The sequence below is a fragment of the Halichoerus grypus genome, chromosome 13 (assembly GCF_964656455.1).
Source record: "Halichoerus grypus chromosome 13, mHalGry1.hap1.1, whole genome shotgun sequence".
NCBI lineage: Eukaryota > Metazoa > Chordata > Mammalia > Carnivora > Phocidae > Halichoerus > Halichoerus grypus.
The window spans coordinates 88,697,112-88,703,197 of NC_135724.1; positions in this window are offsets into that span (position 1 = coordinate 88,697,112).

A 6,086-nucleotide genomic window follows, 5' to 3' on the forward strand; every position below is an offset into this window, starting at 1 on the left:
TATTCATTTGACAGAGAAGACACAGCGAGAGAGGGAACACAAGCAGGGGGAGTGGGAGAGGGAGAAGCAGGCTTCCCGCTGAACAGGGAGCCCGATGCAGGGCTCGATCCCAGGACCCTGGGATCATGACCTGAGCCGAAGGCAGACACTTAACGACTGAGCCACCCAGGCGCCCAATAAATAAAATCTTAAAAAAAAAAAAAAAAAAGAACCACTTAAAAAAAAATCAAAAAAATTTCATTGAGCATTTACTAATGTGCCAGGCACTGTTTTAGGCACGTGGGACATATCAGTAGACTGAGAGATCCTTGCCTTGTCTAACTGAAATTCTAGTTGGGGAAGGCAGATGATACACCGTAAGGAATTATGTAATATGTTAGAGAGTGAAACATGCTATGGAAAAGAGAGAGTAGATCAAGGGACGTCAGGAGCAATTTGGTGGTGGTGTGTGTGTGTGTGGAGTTTTCAACCAGGTGGTTAGGGTAGTCTCACTGAGATGAGATATTAGCACACACTTCACGGTGATGAGGGCCTCAGCCAACTGGATTTCAGGAGAAAAACGGCCAGGCGGCGGAAACGGCCGGAGCCAACGCCCTGCAAGGGCCTGAGAAACCTCTCCTCTGGGTCTCTAATGCCAGGTTCTTCCCGGTGAGTCCGTAAACCTTTCGGAGAGAATTCGGTAGAACTTTACCTTTCTCTCAGTTACGAATGTAGGCAACACATTCTGCTCCTCTCACATGCCTGTGACCCCTGTATTCATCCTTCAGTCTGTAAGTCATGAAACCATATTAGGTTTCAACCACGCTCATACAGTGGGGTCTCAGTAGTTCCCCGTGTATTAGAATATGAAGACTTTACACCGGACCAATGCAACGAATAGAACTGTAACTGGTTTAGGGAACCACAGATCAGGACAGGCTTGGAAGGCACGTGGTAGGAACAAAAAGAAACTTGTTAGGAGCCCGTGAGAAATCTGCTCTGGGTCTAATCCCACAACCTGTCCTAATCCAGTTTCATTTGTCATTCTTGCTTCTGACTAATGGACTAGCCTCCGCCACTGAAAACACTAAGACCTCATTCTGGTATGATGTCACCCCTAGAGAGGTGCAATCTCAGCTGTCTTGAATGATAGAAAGCTGAGTCAGGGTTAAACCTCTTGCATTTTCTGTAATTCCTTGTATTATAAAAATTCCAAATATAGCCAGATCATTGATACTTAATTGTTTAAAAAATGCATTTCTGATATCTAGAATTTGTGATATATAAAATTTCCCATTACCATATAAATTTTATTAAAAATAAAACACAATAGGGGGCACCTGGGTGGCTCAGATGGTTAAGCATCTGCCTTTGGCTCAAGTCATGATCTCCAGGTCCTGGGATCGAGCCCCATGTCGGGCTCCCTGCTCAGCGGGGAGTCTGTTTCTCCCTCTGCCTCTGCCTCTCCCCCTGCTTGTGCTGTCTCTTTCCCTTTCAAATGAATAAATTTTAAAAAAATCTAAAAAAAAAAAAAATAAATAAAATATAATAAAAGGATTAGAATCCTTCTTTTTTTTGCATGATCTGTTTTTTTGGTTAAATTATAAAATTATTTTTCGCATTCTGCTACAGTCATTCTTTCGTTTTTTTTTTCATTTAATCCATATGTGAAAAAATAATCCAATAAAAGGAAAGACAACATTGTCTTTCCAGTTTATTCAGAAAGAAAACCCCAAATATAGTGACATATTAGGGCATAACATGAACCAAATGTAGATAGTAATTGATAAACTTATTCACATTAAGATAAACAAGAGAATTACAAGGAGAGACAGTCTTACTAATCACACAACTTAAATACTGGGGAAGAAATAATTTTTCAATATCAGTTTCAACCAATAACCCCATTATTTGATATCAGATGGTGAGTGTGCAAAATAAAAAGTCTTCTGGAAAATAGAACATCATTAACAAAATTGTTAATTCATGAAGGAAAAGATTCAAAGATTTGACTGGTAACAATCTGAAAACTTCCTTACTACAAAAGGTATCATAAACAAGTTAAAATATACATGACAGATTAAAAACATAATTGTGCAGTGTACCTAAAAAAAGATATACATTTTAATAAAGAGTTACTATATATCATTAAGTAAACAAATAGAATGAGCAAGGGATATGAAGACAATTTACAGAATAAAAATTGCCAAAACACACCCATAAAATATCCAATCTGATAATCTAGGAATGCATCCTATAAACATATTACCAAATATTTAAGGATTTACCTTTAGGGGCGCCTGGGTGGCTCAGTTGGTTAAGCGACTGACTTCGGCTCAGGTCATGATCCCGGGGTCCTGGGATCGAGTTCTGCATCCGCCTCATTGCTTATCGGGGAGCCTGCTTCTCCCTCTGCTTCCTCCCCGCTGCTCATGCTCTGTCTCTCTCTCTCTCAAATAAATAAATAAAATCTTTAACAACAGCAACAACAAAAGGATTTACCTTTAATACTTTTTTTTAAAAAAGATTTTATTTATATATGTATCTTTAGAGAGAGAAAGAGGGAGAGGGAGTGTGCGCGTGAGCCAGGGGAGGCGCAGAGGCAGAGGGAGAGAGATCTCAAGCCGACTCCACGCAGAGCACCCAGTGGATGCGGGCCTGACAACCCGGATACCATGACGTGAGCCGAAATCAAGCTGCAGGCTTTACCCACTGAGCCACCCAGGTGCCCCTTAAGGATTTACCTTTAAAAATGTTCACTGCAGGGGTGCCTGGGTGGCTCAGTTGTTAAGCGTCTGCCTTCAGTTCAGGTCATGATCTCAGGGTCCTGGGATTAAGCCCTGCATTGCGGGGCGGCGGGGGGCGGTGGGGGGGAAATCCCTGCTCAGCGGGGAGCCTGCTTCTCCCTCTCCCTCTGTGCACTCTCTCTCTCTCAAATAAATAAATGAAAAATTAAAAAACAAAAACAAAAACAAAACTTCACTGCAGTGAAGATGGCTCAGTTGGATAAGCATCTGATTCTGTTTCCGCTCCATTTCACAGTCGTGGGATCAAGCCCTGAATCAGGCTCCAGGCTTAGCATGGAGTCGGCTGGAGATTCTCTCCCTCTCCCTCTGCCCAGCCCACCGCCACTCACGCACATGCTCGTTCTCGCTCTCTAAAACAAAAACAAAAACAAGAACTTAAAAAAAATATTCACTGCAGCATTTGTAGCGAATATATCATAAACGATATTGAATAAATACGGTATGCTACCATGTAGCCATCAAGAATAACAACTGGAGGGGTGCCTGCCTGGCTCAGTCCATGGAGCATGGGACTCTTGATCTCAGGGTTTTAAGTTCAAACCCCACATTGGGTATAGGATTACTTAAAACAAAAATAAAATCTTAACCATCTGAGCCACCCAGGCACTCCAAAACAAAAATAAAATCTTAAAAAAAAAAAATTAACTAGATTTCAAATACTTAAGAGTACAGTATAATCTCACTTTTATTGAAACACACTTATACAAAACATTTTTAAAAATTCTTAGTTACATGTATTTGCTCAGGAAAAAGGTATACCAAACCATGAACAATGGTTTTTCTCTGAAAGTTGTGATTATAAAGGGCTTTATACTATTGTTTTGTTTGAATTTATAAAACAAATATGTATTACATTTATAATCAACAAAAAATGAAGACTTTCCATTTGGGGAAAGAAAAAAAAGTTTGGGGTTTAGAAAATTGGTAAAAAAATAAATTTCTATACTGTATGAAGAAAAATGGCGTGGGTCTCCTTTACAGGAGATTTCCCTTCAGATTGATGGTTTTGTTACTCCTTCTGCTTACAATTCCAAAAGTAAAGATTTTAAAGAAAAACAAGTCTCTCACTTTATATATACTTTAAATAGTTACTAAGGGGTGTAGCTGTGAATGGAAATTCACTAGAAGTTAAACCTAACGCATAGACAGTTAACATCAGCTAGTAGAAGGGTGTGGGATGTGAATTTTACAGAGGGCTGGTTTTCTAAATTATAAAATCCACAAATTCAAAATCCAAATATGAATGACAAACACATGCTCTGCAACTAATAAATAGGGAGGGAGGTCGTTCTGCTTAATTTAATTTTACAGTCTCCCTCCATTCCTCCCCCCCCACCAAATGCAGTTCTTTCTTTAGGAGCCTAAATATATATATATATATAATTCCCTTTTAGACTAGACAGCTGTCACATTTTCCCTCCACTCCAATATTCCATAAACATTCTACCTAGATTGCTGGTAATTCACAAAACATGCCTGTTCAGAAACTTCCGATTTATTAAAATAGAAATGGCTCTGTAATTAAGAACAATTTATAAACACTTCAACAAAATAATTTCACCCTGAACATTCTAAAGTGAATTTAGACCATTAAATCAATGAATACATTAGGTTGAAGGAACAAGGACTTTCCTGACTGCTGAAGAAAAACACAGGTTGTGTGGACACATCAGTTTCTCGGGAACTGAGTCATGCCTTACAAACCACTTGGGTATTTAAAACTGTTATAACACCCTTGTTGACTTTGCGTGCTAATGACAATCTACAAAGTATGACACAGAAGGGCAAAATGGTTCCAGCAGAGAACTTGAAGAATAGAACCAACTAGGAGAAAGCCTGTTGTCGGTAGAAAGCAGGCTATTTTTGACCACTTAAGGAAATGCAAGCTTTTGAAAGAAGAAATCAGTTATTTGGTTTGAGTAAGGGCAGTGCCCTTTTCCCACTTACCTGCCCAAGGAGATGACACCTGGTCTTGTTTTAGCAACCCGTATTATAATCCACATTCCTTCTAACCCAAGGCAAAGATTAGAAACCGGTCCCCAGCCCGGCTCCAAGTCCATCCTGAAGTACAAGTGTTTGCTCATGACCTCACCCACGCACACCCCGAGATCTGTCACTGAGCAGACAAGTCCATACAACAACCTGTTGTTCCGCCCAGCACTTTCCATCATGCTCAAATACAGCAGGGCGAACAGATTTTAAAAATGGGGCACCTTCCTAAGGCAAGTACTTTTCATTTGGGGGAGGCTTCCTTCTCTGAAATGTCTCTTCTCTCCAATTCATTCTCAGTTCTGCTTTAGGATTCATCTTCCTAAAATACCACTTGGATGAGGTCACTCGTCACCGAAAGATCTTTAAGCAGATCCTTTTCCCTAATAAAATTCAAACCCCATAATATAGCAAACGAGAGTTCTCAGTGTCGATGAATCAACGGCCCTTTTCAAAGTCCTTTTTTCTACCACTCTACATTTCTTGAGTTTCTGCTCGTGTTATTTTTGTCATTTCCTGTACATTCAATGCTCGCTTCGTCTATGGAAATCCTACCTCCCCTTTAGGCTTAGCTCAATGTTTCTCTAAGTACCTTTCAAATAAACACTTGAACCCACAGCCCTGTGAATTTGAAGCCAGTCCTCCCTAGGTGCTTCTCCCACTACCCGAGACGGTCTAAGTACCTTGTCCTTTCCGTTGGCCACTCCGTGGATCTCGTGACTAAGAGGGAGCCATCGTCTTCTGCTACTGTGTAAGCTCCTAGCAGCAGATTCTATCATTTTCTCCTTCTACGGCCCCAAAGTACATCGAACTACGTTAAGTGTGTCCTCGGTAAGTAACTGAACAAGTTAAAAATGGAAGCCAATTTTGGAGAAGCCAGTGCTTTTCTAGAGCTTCTGAGGAGGAGGCAGCCCAGTGGCTAAAAGCGTGGATGTGGGGGGTCAGAGCGCTCTGGAGCTAGGGTCACTGGGTGATTTACCAGCAGCTGGTTTTAGGTACTTCCTCTAAAACATGAAGTTAACCATACCTGCCTAGTATGGGGACTGTGAACACGGAGGACTGCCACGAACACACCTGAACGTGAGACCTGTGGCTCGTGCTAAGGAGAGAACTGCCAGGTGTCTCTCCCTGGTGCTCCCAGCAGTCCGCACAGGGGCCCTTCGCTACTTGTACGACTTAGGGAATAGTCAAGTCCTCAGGGGAAGACTGGCCTGTCAACAACCACTTCCTGCATGCTGACAAGTCCCTGGAACCTCTCAATGCCACCCGTTTCCTCGGGTTATAGACATAATGTGGTGATATTATATGCAC